Source organism: Lagopus muta, chromosome 8 (genome assembly GCF_023343835.1).
Source record: "Lagopus muta isolate bLagMut1 chromosome 8, bLagMut1 primary, whole genome shotgun sequence".
Lineage (NCBI taxonomy): Eukaryota > Metazoa > Chordata > Aves > Galliformes > Phasianidae > Lagopus > Lagopus muta.
Window position 1 is genome coordinate 28,171,414 of NC_064440.1, and position 18,012 is coordinate 28,189,425.

Below are 18,012 nucleotides of genomic sequence, written 5' to 3' on the forward strand. Positions count from 1 at the left end.
CTTGTATACAAATATATTTTTGTTTAGAAAGCTTCATCTTTTTTTTTTTTTTTTTTTTTTTTTTTTTTTTTTTTTTTTTGCACAAGGCATACTGCCTCTTTCTTGAAGCTGTATGTCTGTCTTGAATGCCTGTGGCTTAGACAGCAGTCCCTGATACAGCTGCAGCTCTCTTCCGGTGAGAGCGCTGGAGAGGGGACAGGAATGGCGATGAAGAGATGAAGACATGTAAGTTCTTCAAGGAAGTGAATCATGTTTTAGTCATGATAAGTAGTATGAAGGCACGCTGGTCAGGGTGGTGAACTGTTATGTGCAAGTCCTTGCAATTTTCCCTCAGCAGCTTACAGTCAAATATCATTCTTCTTATCTGTTTTTGAATCCTCTATCCTTGTTACAGCCCTTCAGCATTTTTCCTATTGCCATTTTCCTTTTCTGATTTTCATATTAACGATCTTTCTGATGTTGCTTGTGTCTAGTTATTTAGAATCATAGAATGAGTTGGAGGGGATGTTTAAGATCTCCCTGCTGTGGGCAAGGATGCCTCTCACTAGATCAGGTTGTGTAAAGTCCCATGCAGCCTGGCTTTGAATGCTCCCAAGTAAGGGGCACTCACAACCTCACTGAGCAGCCTATTCCAGTGTCTCATCACACTTGCAGTAAAGATTCTCTTCCCAATACCTAGTCTAAATCTACCCTCTTCTGGTTTAAAACTGGAAATCTCATCCTGTTGCTACCTGCCCTTATAAAAAGTCCTTCCCCATCTTTCCTGTAGGTTCCTTCAGGTATTGGAAAGCCTCTATTAGGTCTCCTTAGAGCCTTGTTTTCTCTAGGCTAAGGAGCCTCAGCTCTCTCACCCTGTCCTTGTAGGGGAGGTGCTCCAGCCCTCTGATCATCTTCATGACTCTTTTCTGGACCTGCTCCAGCAATTCTATGTCCTTCTTGTGTTGGAGACTCCAGAGCTGGATACAATACTCCAAGCAGAGCCCCGGGAAAGCAGAGTAAAGGGGCAGAATCACATCTCTCAACCTGCTTGTCACATTTCTCTTGATGCAACCCAGCATACAGTTTACCTTCTGGGGTGCAAGTGCACGTTGCCAGCTTATGTTGAGTCTTTCATCAACAAATACTCCCAAATCCTTCTCCTCAGGACTGCTCTCAAGCCTATCTCCATCCAACCTGTATCTGTATTTAGAAAAAGTGTAATATTTCTTCTTGTTGTTACACTTCTGAACTAAAATGTTCTCCAGGCATGTCAGGAGCCTACACAACTGCCACGGTTAGGGCGATGCCCACTTGTAAGTTAACAGCAGAGCCTCAGTTTAGGTGAATTTTTAGTGCCTGTGGAGGTGGAAATTCAGCTGTTGTCTGACTGAGTGCTTGAGAATGTGTGCTGTAGAGGTGCCATAGTAAAATGGTAGGTAGGGAAAAGAGTTTATAGATACATAGGCAGGTACGTGCAGATGAGTGTTTAACTGATCTAGCTACTAGTAGAAATGTCAAAAACTCCTACCTCTGTCGTGGCCTGTTATGTCTATACATTTGGCAGGTGTATGGGGCTGCTGAATCATGGCCTGAACCTCTGATTGATCACCTGAGGTGAGCAATGAGTCAGCCAAGGGAGCACAGGTGAAGGCAATTCATCTGTGCTGCCGGAAGGGGTGGAGCCTGGCTCTACCTCTCCTAGATCCATTTAAGAACTGACTGCCAGGGGGGAAGGATCTTTTCTGGAGAGCTGGAGTTTATTATGGGAGTCATGGGTAAGGTGAGTGTTCTCTTTTCCTTACTCTAGTATCTTAATTATCTCAGACAAACTCCTGGATGTACTGTGCTATGTGTATATTCATTGATTGTACAGCAGGTAAGTGTCCCTACCAGCAAACGTCCAAATAGCTGCAATGTTTAGTTCTTAGATGCTGCTATGCGTCTTCAGAACAACCTTCAAATGTTAGCTTTCACTTTCCCAAGTTGCATTTGATGTTCTAATACTACAGCAGATAGGAATGGTCTCAATTAAAACTCATTCCCGTAGAACTTGTCTGTCTTTCTTTACCAAGCAAGTATGTTTCTATTCAGTCTGAATGAGCTGTTTTTAATGTTAAAGCTGGGAATACCTTGGGTTTAAAAAATATGTGGTGTATCTTTGAGGTTGAAATACGTATTCTTTTGTGAGTAAATCTCAGATCGAAGGGTTACATTCCTATTCTCTTGCAAAATGTTGCATTTCAGACAGCGGCTTAGTCCTATTTTCCAGTAAAGTGTCAAATTTTTCAAAAGTCTTATAGCTGTATGTATCTAATGCAGTATCCCCATAGTCTGTTTGAAAGCTGTCTCAAAAATATTCGTAAGGGATCTGGAATGTCATGGCCTGAACTGATGATTGAGCATATGGTGAAGGGGGTGGCTGGCTCAATAAGCACAGGTGCAAGCAATTCACCCCTACTTCCCATGTGACTGGAATGAACACCCTGGGCTTATTTAAGTGCTAGCCTCCAAAAGGAGATTATTTCTTGGGTGAAGGCTGCTTTCTGAGAAAGAGCATTCTGTAATCAGAAACCCTATTGTTGGGTTGGTGAGTTATTTTTTTCTTATGTGTGATGATTGATGTTTCTAATGATAACTATGCCTGGCATCACAACGTATTTATCAGAAGCAATTTCATTGCTTTTAGAGAGTAACAAAATCAAAGGGCAACTTGACTTCAAGAACACAAGTTCATGTGTTTGCTGCTTGTGGTTGAGCACAGAAGCCCAAAGATGCAGTAGTGGTTAATGCATCTGGCACTCAGTCACATATGCAAACTGTAAAATGGAGGCTTCCTACTTTCTGCTTGTTTAGTTTCTTTATTTGCTATTTGGGAGACAGAAGGGGGAAAAAAAGAAGAGGTTTGGTAAGGTTTACTTCATTGTAAGTCTCCTAAACTTGCTGCCCTTTGTGTTTGAGCCTGCAGAATCCTAAATCACACTAACAGATGCCTTAAATGGGCACTGGTGTAGCAGGAAAAATTACACCTGATAGAGGTGGTATCTGTTTTTTTTTTTTTTAAGTTTCTAACAGCCCAGGATTTTTCTTTCTCTTTCTACCCAAGGACCATTCTCATTGTTTCTTTCATTTCTACTTTCAACTATCAGTTCTGTGATGAGCTTAAAAAAAAAAAAAAAAAAAAGGAAAAAAAAAAAACCCAAACTAATGATATCCAAACTGGATGGACATGACTAAAATTATATGTTAACGGGAAATGCATCTGCATGATTGCCCTTCTCTGAAGTAGAAAATTGTAGTAGTGTGATTGCAATCATGTTTGGTGGTCAGTGTTGTTAGCATTAATGTAGCTACCTATGGAGTAAGCTGAGCTTTAAGTAAGATTTTCTGTGGTACTCCAAGAAAAAGAGAAGACAGTCTCCATAATATTTTGCTATAGCAGTTTCACATGGTATTGGTGACATGCAGCAAGGATTTTTTTTTTTCCTTGGGATGATACCTTTAAAGTTTGTAACTAGAAAGCTGCTCTGTATTACTGCCCGTTTCATTTTCCCTGTAAAATTAAAAAAAAAAAAACTACTCTCTTCCTGTTATTTTTACTTAAATACTTACATTTGTATTTTTCCTCTAAATATGCAGTGTTAAGTGATGCTATTTAGATCTTAGCTGTTCTAGGTCTGCAGTGAAGATACCTAGATGTTACAGTACCTTTATATAAGTGAGAATACATTTGGATGATGCTCTTGAGAACAAGGAGAGTGTTTTTCTTTTGGGTAAGCATAGCTAAAATTACTTGCACTGTTCATTCTCTATCGTTAAACCAGCTGATCTAAATCTCTGCTCAGGAAGGCTGTTGCTCATAGGCTGATATTGTGACAGTGCAAGAACATTGACTGGCTTTCAGAGCTCTATTTTTTTTTAATTTATTACTGAAGTCCCTGAGATGTGTAGTTTTTGTTCTTGTGGTGGAAGATACTGGGGGTTGCTGGATACCTTTTTAAATTATGTTCTTCAGTATTGCACTTTAGTGAGTTAGTATTGTTGAAAGTAGCAGTAGAATATGAAATAAAACATAAACATGAGAGACAAATGGAAAAACAACTTGAGTGTGTACATGGTAACTTATACTTAAGTATACTTTTTTTTTTCTGATTGATCATGAAGGTATTTTCAAATATTATGTATACAAAATTGATCTGGGATTAAAAACAAAGAATTTCAAACTTTCAGTGGCACAACTGTAAAAATGAACTCTTATGTTGTGAACCTGAATAAACTATTACATAATTCTTGCAATGGCCATAAAATGGTTAATAAAGATGCAAGGAAAACAAAAGTGTAACATTAAGTAGGTGTTTCTGCCTAGCTTTTTAGCTCGGTTTCCAAATCATTCCATGTTGGTAAATCTCAGGATCTTTCTCATGAATATGATTGATTTTATTTTGTATTTTTGTCTTCAGATCATTGGAGATATTGAGAGCTTATAGTAAGTTTATAGTCACAGCTTACAAACTTGAGTTTATGAATTGTCATTTTTAGAGAATTCAAGCAGGCATAGGTGAATGTTCAGTCTGGTCTTTGGCAGGCTTCTGTTCTTGAAAGACTGACAGCTCTTAACACCCAGCATTTCCTCTCAAAGGCGTTAGAGGAGATTAAGGAACTAGCTATGGGTCTGGCAAGCTGTTTTCCTGGGTGTTATATCTGGCATTTTTTTCCTTCTGGTCTTAACAGTAACCAGACCAATGACTTATAATTATTTTTGTTTCGGTTTGGTTTTTGGATTTATGGCCAGTTGCACTGACAGATGGCTGTGACTGCACTGTAGTACCCTCAGTTCTTGCCAAGCTCAGCTTTATGGAGTCTGGGCATACATAAATCTGCTGAGCATTGAAAGAAGTATTAATGTGGAAAGAAAATGATCAGGATTTTAAGTGAGATATATCACGATATTAAAGTGTTGAAGATAGTACTCTGAAGTCAAATATAGCATTCATCATTTAACTAGATGCAGGAGAATGTATTCTACTTCTATATGAAAGCTTTGGGATTCAATGAATTTGAATAAATTAAAGGGAAATCTATTCTGGGGTGATGTTATCATATTGAATTGCCTAGTATGCATTCTGCAGCAGATAATAGGTTGATGCTGACAGATAATTCTAGTAAAAGTTCCTAGATTCAAGCACTTGTGGAAATCATGGTTCTATCTGCTAATCAGGGAAAGGTTGTGTTTAAGTATAAGCAAACTGTCTTTACAAGGGAATTAGGGTAATTTGATGTAGAAGCTTTTTTTTGTCACTAAAGTAAGCAGACTTTTTAAAATCATGCAATTTAACTGCAGCTGAAATTGGGAAGAGCTGAGATTGAAATCCATTTATATACAAGGCTTATTTGTAGCAAAGCGCATCATCTCGGGCATGATGTTAAAACTGCTTCTAAAAATCTAAGTTTTGTACATATTTTTTTTGGTTTATAGTTTTTAATCTAAAACTTCATAATAAAGCTCTGAATTGAACTGTTATGTTAGCTGCCTCAATAAGGTTGTGTCTGGAGGTTTTTACTTATCAGAGAAAGGAGGGGGAAATATTCCCAGTGACCTCTATATCTTTCTGAGCAAAGATTTCTTTACTACTATTTAGCTGGATTGTTACAGATGACCAAGTGTAGCTATTTAAAGGGAGGTCTATGAAGCTCAATGTATAAATCTCCTAAAAAAAATATTATTGTTACCATTTCAAGGGAAAGGAATTTTAATTGAAGTGTCGATACTGTTCACTTTTGAGTTGAATGCTGAGCTTAGTTGCTATTAAGCTTGCTCTTTAAATAGATTATATTTCCTTTCCAATAAATGATCAATATTATTTGATAGCAGTTGCTCCTTTCACTGTTAATTTGAATTTGTTTCCGTTTGAACTGACTGTATTCAAGAATCTTTCAAACGTTTTTGGTTTATCAGACCAGTGCTTTGCAACACTGGTCTAGAGACTTTCATTTTAGGGAATAGGTATTCCTATTCACTTCAGTATATTGCTCTCTTTTTTTGAAAGATATCACTATATAAGGAATTGTTTTAGAATAGAATGGGTGGGAGGAATGAATTTGAATGAGTTTACTTGCAAGTTCTATGTAGGCACCTGCTTGAGCATTTCACTGGATAGGAATTTGAAGGTATAGAAACAGTCAGTAGATTACTCTCACTCATAGTGCTTGTAGTTCTGAAAAATTCTTCCTTGATTTAACTGTCACAAATGCTACAGAGGAAACTTGCTTTGTTTTGACCAGTGTTTCCCTACTGTATTCAACTGCAAAATTGAGAGAGATGGGATCTGCCATTTCTAAAGACAGTACTAGCATATTATGATTCTAATTTTGTCTGCTACCAACTGTGAAAGTGTAGAGCAATTACATTCCTAACTGTTTCTGTCGTTCTTGTTTCCTTTCTCTGGCACAATTTGTATTTTTTACTATATTTCATGAAGTTCTTGTATTTTGTAGGAGCACTGTAGGAATCTGCTTTTCCTTGAAATTGCCTAGTAGTAAAGATTTTTAATGTATTAGACTCCAAGCACTGTGCTACAGCAACATGCTCGTGCTTGTCTTGAAATCAGCAAGAATGCCTATTTGGTTACTGTGGGCATAATGCACCTCTCATGGAAGCCATTGCCTCAATATTGCATGTTGAGATTTTACTTCTTGTACAAGTCAAGCACAGAAGTGTAGGAAAAGTATCGACAAAAATAAATGAGTAAGCAAACCCAAAAACTTGTGTAGGAGGAGAGGTAGGAAACTTCTCCTTTTTTCAGATATGGCAGGCTTGTGCAGCGTTATTCAGTTCTCTAAGTAATGAGTTACCACAGGAAGGAAAATGATGGGCTGCTGGAAAAAGGAAATGGAGGAACAGCAGACTCCACCTCAGCTTTACCATGGCATCAGCTGCTAGATTTAGATTTAATGGTTATAGCACAGGCAGCCTCTAGTAGAATGAAATATTTGTCTTATGATTCTTTCAGGTAAACTCTGCTTAAGCTTATCAGGCAATTTAAGCGGATTGTAAGAAGCCTGTTCCTAGAATGCTTTCTCATGTGTTTATTTTGTTTCTCCCCTTCCCTTTCCAGGTTTTAACTGATAGAATCTCAATTCAACTGAGAAGAATACAAAGGAACTGCTCCTTCATATACAGTAAGAAAAAAGTTCCCTCTCTAAACTATATATACATCTGAATTGTGGCAGATTGAGGTCTACTTTCTACTGCTGACAATGTCAAGGGTGTGAGTTGCTCCTTTTATCTTCAGTAAAGCTTATGAATAGTCTATCCTTTGAGGGAGCTACTTTTGGTGAATGTTACAGATAAATGACAAAGTACTTCAAATTGAACTCGTAAGGCTTAAGTTGTCAAGTCTGTGTTGTTCTGATATGTTGTGTTTTTCTTTTAGCTTTTGTTATCTTTCTTTAGTTAAGCTAGTTATTATGAATTAGCATCATGACCAATGTGTTTAACTCTGCATTTGGACCATGAGCGTCATAGTGATCTTCGCAACAGCGGTTGAAGCTTGAAGCTTTTAGATCTGATTTATAAACTAAGAACTGGGCTACCTGTAATCTTTTCCATGTTTTCTTCTGATATGTGAATTGTACTGAAGAAAAAAGTTTTCACAAAAGATGAAAATAAGTGAAATGCTGAACAAGACAAGACGATAAAATACAGTAATTAGTGTTTTATTGGGAGCAAATGCTAATTTGAAAAGGCCAGGTGGCACAGCTGTGGTTTGATACAATGAGTCCTTGCTTGTGGCTTCTAGGCTGTTGGTAGTGAGAGCAGGGTAAGTAGCATTGCCAATAGATACTATTTGTCAGTAAGTCTAAAATGTAACACTATTAAAAGAACTCTGAATGAAGTAGCTCCTTATCCTTGTCATCCTGCTTATGGTTTTCTGACTTCGCAGGAAATAAACATCTTGAGGTAAGTGGAAGGTACTTAGAACGTGTATCTTACAGATAGCTTAGGAGGTAATCCTTTACGAATCGGGACACAGAGATCACCGATGCTGAGAATTATTCTGTTCCTCTGTAGATTTTTTTCGTAACAGCTCTCTGAAGAGAAATGTTAATGAATTATTAATTTTGGAAAGTAGTGCATCCTGACCTCTTCCTTCTTATCTTCTTCTGTATTGCCCTCATACAAAGACATCTGACTGCAATCTGTTGGCTGTGTTTATTAGTAACGACTTTTCTTGCTTTGTGCTGCTCTACCTCTCAGTGTTGTCAAGTCTGAAAAGTGCTTTCAGTTGCTTACACGCTACTTCAGATTGTTTTCCTGGACTCTGTAGCCTTGATTATCTTGGGTTATCCTTGAGCTTTATCAGATCAGTGCTAGCTAAGAACTAGTTCTGTCTACTTTTAAATGATCATTTTAAAATGCAGTATTTCCTTTTGTCAGCTAATTAACATATCATGGTGGTCTGATTTGTAAAATGAAGACAGTGTTTTTTGTCATATTCTTTCCTTGCCTAGCATGCCATATTTATTTCAAATGTATTCAGCAATATCTTTGTTTTCGTATTTTGGAGATTTGGTTTAATTTTGCTTAAGAATCTAACATAAATAAAGCACTTAAATATTTATCATAGGAATTTATCAAATTTATGTGTGTTGAGATAAGGAATAGTTAACCTTGGAACAATAAATTATTTCCTAATAGCAATAATGTTTGCTGTTGGCATCTTATACGTCTTGACGTGGAAGAGGTGGGGAAACTGGAATCTTAAAAGAAATCTTGAAAGAAAGAGTAAGGAAAATATTAAAGATGTATGCTACCATACTAGCTTCTCTTGGTATCTATTACAAGTTGTTTTTAGGCATTTGCCCTAATAAATAATTAATGAATGAATGCACAGCACAACAGAGCTACCTAATGTGAATTGCTGCCATTTCTTTCCCAGGTATACTTATTGACCACTACTAGTCAGTATTATCAATTGAACCACTTCTTCCGCTGTCTGAATCTGTTGTTACTGACCTAGTTAACACAATATTTCTGGCCAAAACAGCTGACTAGTGGTGCTCATAGAAACTAGTTTAACCTTCAGTTAAGCCTGGAAAGCTGAAAGACTAGATCAACTGGTATATACAGAATTTTTGTTTATGGCATAGCTTTGTTTAGCTGCATGAAGGAGACCTGTTCCTAGGCCAAAAACTCTCTGGAGTGCTTGTGTGGCAGAGGATTATCCATCTTTAATATCTCTGATTGCACAGGGGTGTGGAACAGACATTTTGCAAGCAGATAGGAATGGATGAAGTGGCAAAAACTTCAGGTTTCTAAAGGGCTTCTATTACATCAAACTGGATACCTCTACTGTTTTTCCCGAACTCTCAGAAAGGAAAGTGATGCATCTCCAACATGACATTTTTACATTTAGATGTAAAAGGTCATTTATCTCTCTTCTCTCAGCAAGTGAAAATTTATTCACATGTCAAATCTTTCATGTCAGAAGAATCCAGATTGTGGACTCAAAAGCTTTTCATGTCATGTTTCTAATTAGGTCTGTGACTCAATCTCATGAATAATATATCAAGCTGCATATTAACATCTAATCCAGCTAGATCATCAATTTACAGTAAACCTTGGCTGCAGGAACTTTAATAAAAAGTCAGGGGCTGCAACATTTTTTTCCAACAGCTGTTGAAACTTCTGTAGAGTCTCTGGGCACTAAACTTGCAAAGCAAGTGATTAAATTCATGTTGCAGTATTTGGATGTGAGTGAATTTAATTGAAATCATAACAGTAGATTCTGGAAAAGGCTTTTACGGTCAGAATGAAAATAGTTTTCTTTTGCAACCTTGGGAGGACACATCACAGATTCAGATGCAAGCTGCATGTGTGGTTAGAATAGATTGCATTACCAACTAAAAGTTTGGACTGGAAATGGAATTACTTGTCATTTGACCACAGTGGGTCCAGATACAGTTGAGAATTTTCAGGGGGGAGGGAGGGGGCTGACCCAGGTTTGCTTATCGGTGGGACTGTTGGATATGTTGTGGTGTTTTGTTTGAGATCATGTTGACAGTTATTGTCAAATAACTTCAATCTGTCATGTGATGTTCATCACCAATTAGTCATTTGACAGCTATAATTTTTCAGTGCTCTGGATCACTGTTGTAACTGTAAATTATAATTGATCATTTTTAAAACGCTGTCTTTTCCCCACCGTTGTTTTCCATCACTTAGTTCATGATGGGTTGTTGGCTCTATGTGCTCCCTCCCTGCTTTATTTTACAGACAGGGTGATGTGTTTCTGCCACTCCCTCCTTTCTGTCTTTTCTCTGCTGCTTTCATTCCTTTTCCGTACTGAGCTTTGGTGGCTACTGTGTGTTTGTGCCTCAGAGGAGGGTAAGAAGAATGGAGCTGAACATTTTTCTCATCTGAGCCTAGTTTTTCAGTCTTTCCAACTGTTGTTCCATTGCCACATCTGTTGACTTTCACACAGTCAGAGCCTTTGAAAAGAATACAGCTTAGCTGTAGCTTCTGACAGACCATATCAGAATAATCAGCTTTGAAATGGCAGATACCATGTGCTCGAGTCTGTGCGTACACCCGCTCTTGCATACGTGTTGCTTCTGAGGTTGTGGTCCACTCTATTATAAAATACTGCAGGTCTGCTACAGTGAGAACATTTGTGATGTATCCGTGAAGTGTGGGGGATTTGATCTTAGCATGTAGGTCATTCAACTAAATATAGACAGATTAACAGAGGAGATCTGATTGTGCACATGCAAATGTTGCTGATGAGCATCTCGTATTGGAGTGTGAGATGTTAATTTTGTTTTTGTTTCAGACAAGCAAATTGGCTTCTGTATCTGACCAGTATATTGTGAGTGTAAGTAGTGAGTAATTTGTAAATGGACAGTTAGCAAAAGCTAATGGGAAACTGTGAACAATATTTCAAAGATGACTTGGGAAACTAGGTTGATGTAAATTTCAAAAAGCAAAATGTTCTTATGGAAAGCAGTGAATGTGCTATCTGCTATGATTCATTGTCTATCAAAATGTGTATGATATTTAAAGGCATCAATATATGGCCCTGGTGGTGCTAGACCATGACTGAAGACTATAACAGCTTTTGAGCATCCCTTAGGCTTTTTTTTTTTTTTTTGGGGGGGGGGGGGGGAGGGGAGGGAGACTGCTTTAAGCCTTCTGGACAATAGCGTGCATTTCAAGGAGTGACTATTCTATAACGTTCTTGAAGATGTTACAACAATGGTTTTGTATTTTTAATGTGGAGTAAGAACAGGTATGCATAAATATCATGGACAGTGCATTTAGTATCAGTTTCAGACTATGAATGAGTAAGGATGAGGCATTTCTAAATGGCTAATGTATAATTAACATAAATTCCTGAAGTTAGAATATATGTGGCGTATGTGAGAATTGTAGTCTTGGTGGGTAGCTGTCTGACATCTGGTTTACTGCATTTCTCCCTGTCCTGTCAATACTAGTTAAAAACCTGACTTAGTGATTTCTTTTTTCTACCTGCAAATCTGAGTGCTTCACGCACCTAACAATGCATGCATCGCTGAAAAGTTGTAATTAGCTTAAAATGGTTATCCTTGCTTTTAAGGATTGAACGTATAAGAAGAGGTTGCCAAAAAAGCAGTTCTAAGTTGGGGGAAAGCAATTTATTTTCACTATTTGTGTGCACACCTGTACAGGCTTGATATGATTTCCAAATTTTCCTGTAATAAGCCCCAGGTGTAACACCTTAAGCAATTATGAATTGAGCTGCATAATGAGCTGAAAGATTTTGTTTGTTCTAGCAATTAAAGACTTTCATTTCACTTAGATTTATGTTCCATTCAACTTGCAGGTCTCTATCTTTTAATTCTTCAGCAGGTACAATTTTCTCCAGTGGAAATTGTGCATGGCTGGGGACTGTTTCTTAAGCTTTTTAATGTACTAACTACGAAAACATGTGTATTGTTAGCTTGCTGTGCTCTTAAACAAATGGGTGAATGAGGTTCATGGAGTTTTGGAAGACAAATTACACTTCCAAGGTTGCCAGCAGTTGTGCATAAACAGCTGGTGATTTAGTTGATCAAGGGTAAAGAAAAAAGTTTACCCATGCTTGACTCCTGTAAAAGAAATGGGATACATTGTGACATCTATCCTTTAATGATGAGAGTGTCTGACTGTGGATTTTTATTTCAATTACAAATTCAACTACATTGCATTATGAACTACATTGAGATTAGCAAATACATTGGATAAATGCAGTACTGCACACTGAGACTAGCATCAGTTTATTTTGAAGCAGCGATGATGATAAGTACTTTCCTTGGAAGACTTAACTGAAGTCACTTGGAATGAGATGAAGTTCTTGGCCTGAATATTCTTTCTTAGGTAATTTCAATTGCAATGTATTTTGCCTCCATCATGCTAATTTCTGCCTGCTTTTGTAGGCTGTGTTGATGCTTTCCTGTGCTTTTACTTAGCAATCCACTTTATTTCCACCTTTGTTATGTGTCTGGCCTTTGTTTTCTCTTATTCTTTTTCTGGAAGCTGTTTTAGTCTGTTCAGTTAGAGTGGCTGATTGAAGGTAATTGAGAGATTAGGATAGTGGACAACAGAGACGAATTATGGTAGTTCATCTTTGTCAGTATAATCCTCTCTTGCACAGCTGTCCCCTTTGTTTAAAAAAAAAAAGTAGCAGCTAGGCTCAATTTCAGGTGCATAGAAAAATTAGGAATAGACAAAGTAAAAGTATTTTGAACAGAGGAGGAAAAAAGAGTATGCTCTGGTCTGAGGTAGGAGCATGAAAACACCGAAGATTCCCGATCAATCTGTAGCAGAACATCACTTCACTCTAAGCTATTAACTAAGCAAATCCTGAAGCAAGAGAAAATTCTTAGGAATGCACTTTTAAATTTAGGAGAATGAGAGAGAAGAATATCTTCTTCCAAGAAATAATTCTTCTTCCAAGAGAAATAATTTTAAAATGAGCTCTTTGAAGAAAAAAGTGCATGGAGGAGAAAAGCAGTATCGCACCTCAAGTGCTTCTTTCTGCTGAAGATCAACTTCAGAATTATTAAAACTTTGGTAGTTAGAAGTAAACTGCACTGGTGGGAAATGGTTATATTAATATTTAAATGCAGGGAAGAGATTACGGCAGATAATTAAGAGATTGACACCGTTGTCAGTAGCTACTGGCAATGTATTTCAAAGAAGTATTGAGCTGTCTGGGATCAAAATCGCTTGTACATGCAGAACTTCCAGCTATAATGCTATTGGAGCATGCGGGTCGGATGTAGTCTGGAAGTCTCGGAAGCTATTTGTTATCTCAAAACAGCAGAATAGCCAGCATTGATCACACCTCAGCAAAAGTGAAAGGAATCAAGGTCGTAACAAGGTATGTTTACTTGATTTGCTGAAATCCTGAGACTGGAAGAAAGGATTGGTAGCACAGAAACAATGATCCTGTTGATAGCTTGCTCTGGAAAGATTGAAGGCCTTCTAAGTTTCGAAGGATGCCAAGTTGTAATCATCTTAATCACTTCAAAATTTTCAGAGGCATTAGGTGAGGTGTTTTCCTGGCCCTGAGATGTGGTGGTGGTGGTTGTTGGGTTTTTGGTGTTGTGTTTTTTTTTTGTTTTTTTTTTTTGTGCTAGTTCCTCTTAGGGCTCACTCTCACCCTGAGCACAGTGCTGAATCTTCCAGCCTATTCTGTTGAAGCTGTTTCCAACTGGTCTTAAAGACTTGTAGAAACTGATTGATTGGTGGGGAGAGGAGTCAGGTGCACTGGGGCAATGACTGATGATAGAGATGCACTGGCCTGTCTGGCTACCTCTCTGGGAAAGGAGAGCGAGCAACTTGATGTAGATCAGGTGCTGGTCCAGGCTTACCAAGTACAATTCCTTGTCCAGTTTGTGTATAGCGTTACAGTTGCAGGCAGGCACAAGAATGTACAGTCCCTACAATCTCATTCAGGAACTCATTCAGCTGAATTTTATGCATGAAGAGATTTTTCTACCTCCTGGATGAAAGCGATGCTCTGTGGGCTGTGTTTGGCTGTGCCAGGACCTGCTTCCCACCTGTCACTGTGCTGAGGAAGAGCCCCACCTGCCCAGAGTTGGACTTGTCAAGGGAGCTGTAACTCAGAATCTTAAGCAATAAATTGAAAGCTGATGATAGCTTGTTAAACACTGATTTAACGTAGCTAAATATAGCAGTTTTGAATGTTAGATACCTCAAAATTCTTTATTTACTTAAAAAAAATGCTGAACATCTAATCTCTGTAGTATGATGGACGGCATAAAGCCCTTAGTTTCAGAGGCTACCTGTAATACATTGCTCATTGGCTATGTCTAGCTAGAAACCATCAATAAAAACACTTCCTTTTGCTATTGCTGCAGAGTTTTTCTATGCAAGTCTTGCAAGTCTGCAACATATGGCATGGCTATATTGTTCTATGAAGAAGGAAATAACTGTGTATGACTTATCTGGATGCTGAAAGCTGGAAAAAAAAAAAAATCTCCCAAGAGTTACTCTTCTAAAACTAAAAGCCAAGGTGTTTGATGTGATGTCAAGAACTGTTGAAATATGTAATTCATTCCATCTGCTGCCTTTGGTGCATGAGAACAACGTACTGCTGCCAGCTGCATATGCCTAAAATGGAGACAGGAGAAACCTAGGCAATCATTCTGCTTACTGTGATATGTGCAGAGTGCCAGCAAGCAACAATTTCTATCTTATTTTTAGCCCATGTGTCCTGGTTTGCCTGACAGGCCAAGCTTAGTGGGATATATGCTGCATGCACCCAAGTTTAGGAGGTGTTCCCTATATTGCCAATGTTGGGATTCTGAAAATTCACCCTCATTAACCAGCTTCCTCTTGCCAGCTGTCTAGGACCTGAGTGGCTCTGGCTTCTGGGCTTAGCATTACAGAAGTTTTACTTGTTTTGCTCCTCAGCTGCTCCAACTAAACTTAGGTACGAGTTGTTTAGAAACTATGGTTAACATTGACTTTAGTCAATGTTACAAATATTACGAAATATTTATTAAATCACTTGTTCTTAAGAACAGAAAATCTTCTCATATGAATATCCTAAATTAAATGCTAGGTTTGGCTGTATTTTTGATGTGCTCTAGGAGATTAATTTCTCTATTCTCAGCCTTTGTAGTCAAGCATTAGGATTTTCTTTCTATGTTTATTAGGAACTGTCTTTTCTTCTCACGTCCTCTTTCACGTTTTCCGAAATATCCCTATTGGGTTACGAGTTTTTAAGCTGAATGTGAAGAGCAAATTCAATAAATGACTACGTTCTCTTTAAATCATTCTCCAGGATTTAGAGGAGACTATCCCTGGGAACTTCCATGTTTTGTGAGGTTTCTCAGTGGTCCAAGAACACTCAAATATTAAGATTTTATTTGCATAAGCAGCAATACCTGTCTGACAATTTTTAGGTGTGAACTTCTAAGATACACTGTAATAGAAGGAAAGGAAAAAATGATTATCAGTAAAATCATCTTCCTTTTTCATTAATGAACCAATTACTAAGGAAATAGCAACTTAATCCCAAAGTCAATTTACGTGAATCCTGTTTTTTATTGTAGATAGGTGATGCCTCAAGGTTGTGCTGTCTATAATATGTTGCTAGACAGATTTCTAGATAACGATAAGGTGTGCGATGAAAGACTGCTAAAGAATTATAAAACATATATTGTAACAAAGGTAAAGAGCTATGAAAAAAATGTAACAGTAGCTTCTGTGAATCTGTCTCTGTACCCTGTTAGGAACATGCATGTACTCTCAAATCGATACGCCGTTTAGAGAATTCAGGCTAGTTGCATCCTTAAGCAACTTCCTGAATTGAATCCAAAGTTAGCATGCTACATGAATCTAAATTGGGATAGAGGTGTTTAATAGCATTTCATGGGCTATTGGGCATTTTTGTCCGGAAGCTTTGAAAGCTGATTTGGATTTTTGCCCTAGAGGGTATGGCTTCTAATTTAATCTGTGTCGTGCATCCTATGTTGCTTGATAGTGAGAGACAAACATTTCTACAGTGTGTTACTAATATAACCATGATAAAGCTGAAAGCACATATATAGATAGATATATATATACACACATGAAATCTATAAGATTTCGTGTGTGTGTGTATATATATATATCTTCATCAACTTCTTCTACTTTGCAGTGATCTTGCACGTTGATCATATCAGCAAACTCTGGATCCACCTGTCACTTGCCAGAAGTCTTGGGAACAGGCGTGGCATCTCTTTTCTGTCTCTCTAACAGAGCATCTACTTCACACTGAACATCCACACCATTCTTGTGGTCAAGCTTAAAAACAAATCTCTTGGCCTGGAACAGCCCTATGCTGTTGAAGATCATGGCCAAACACCATGGAAGCAGCCCTCCATCACCAGGAGATCCTGTCATAGTGTGGGTTTTCCCACTGCCTGTCACTCCATATGTAAAAAGGAGACCGTTCTTCCCACGAATGAGATCTTCCACAATAGGCTTAGCCACTGCGTCAAAGAGCTCCTTTTGAGCCACAAGGGTACCGAACACTTCCTTAAACGAATACTGCATCTCCCGGTACTCCCCGTTGCGGAATATCCTGTATCCGTCGGGAGGGTGGATCTGCACCGTGCTCTTGTTGATCACCTCGATGCAACACTCCTGGTCTGGGCAGCTCAGCGGCCGCACCCTGCAGTACACCCCAACGGGGTCCTTCGGGCCGGGCGGCAACGCCTTCTTCAGCGCCGGCCTCCGTGGGGTCTTGGCCCTTGCTGCCTTCATGCTGTGGGGACGCCGATCGCCGCGGGGCCCAAACTCCGCGCTGCCTCACCCGACGGCCACGCGCCTGTTCTGTCCTCTTCAATATCTTTATTGATGACCTGGATGAGGGCATTGAGTGCACCCTCAGTAAATTCGCAGATGACACCAAATTGGCTGGAAGTGTGGGTCTGCCTGGGGGTAGCAAGGCCCTACAGAGGGATCTGGACAGGCTGGAGAGCTGGGCTGGAGCCAATGGGATGAGTTTCAACAAGGCCAAATGCCGGGTCCTGCACTTTGGCCACAACAACCCCAGGCGACGCTACAGGCTTGGGGCGGTGTGGCTGGAGGACCGCGTAGAGGAAATGGACCTGGGGGTATTGATTGATGCTCGGCTGATCATGAGCCGACAGTGCCCAGGTGGCCAAGAAGGCCAATGGCATCCTGGCTTGCATCAGAAACAGTGTTGCAAGCAGGAGCAGAGAGGTGATTGTTCCCCTATATTCAGCACTCGTGAGGCCGCACCTCGAGTACTGTGTCCAGTTTTGGGCCCCTCACTGCAAGAAAGATATTGAGGCCCTGGAACGTGTTCAAAGAAGGGCAACAAAGCTGGTGAGGGGTCTGGAACACAGGCCATATGAGGAGAGGCTGAAGGAGCTGGGAATGTTCAGCCTGGAGAAGAGGAGGCTCAGGGGAGACCTTATTGCTCTCTATAACTTCCTGAAGGGAGGTTGTAGTGAGCTGAGGGTCGGCCTCTTCTCTCGTGTCATTAGTGATAGGACCAGGGGGAATGGTTCCAAGCTATGCCAGGGGAGATTCAGGCTGGACATGAGGAAGTATTACTTTTCAGAAAGGGTGGTCAGGCACTGGAATGGACTGCCCAGGGAGGTGATGGAGTCACCGACCCTGGGGGTGTTCAAGGAAAGACTGGATGTTGCGTTGAGGGACATGGTTTAGTAGGAGCTATTGGGAATAGGTTTCAGAAGATGGCTGTTTTTCTGCTTGAATTGGTTGTTTAGTATCGAAGTCATGTGAAACTACATTGTTTTGAAGAGATGGGGAAAGGATGTTATTAGTATTTCTAGCTAACTATCATCTTAAAGAAAATGTAAGAATGCTAGTATTTAATTACTTAAAGGCATTGAGTAATTACTAGAATTCATTGCATGGATATAGCGTGACATACCTGTGAAGGCTGCTGCTGTAAATGGAAAAAGAACAAAACCAAACAAACCCTCACGCTTAATTGCTGAGGGAGCGCA

General features: G+C 39.2%; 1 long non-coding RNA gene across 1 annotated transcript; it reads left to right on the forward strand.

Annotated features, from left to right (window-relative positions):
• Positions 1–1,660: 1,660 nt before the first annotated feature.
• Positions 1,661–16,241, forward strand: LOC125696569 (uncharacterized). Its single transcript, XR_007378414.1, has 3 exons — positions 1,661–1,759; positions 7,092–7,155; positions 16,167–16,241. It is a non-coding gene; the product is annotated as an uncharacterized LOC125696569 (long non-coding RNA).
• Positions 16,242–18,012: the final 1,771 nt, after the last annotated feature.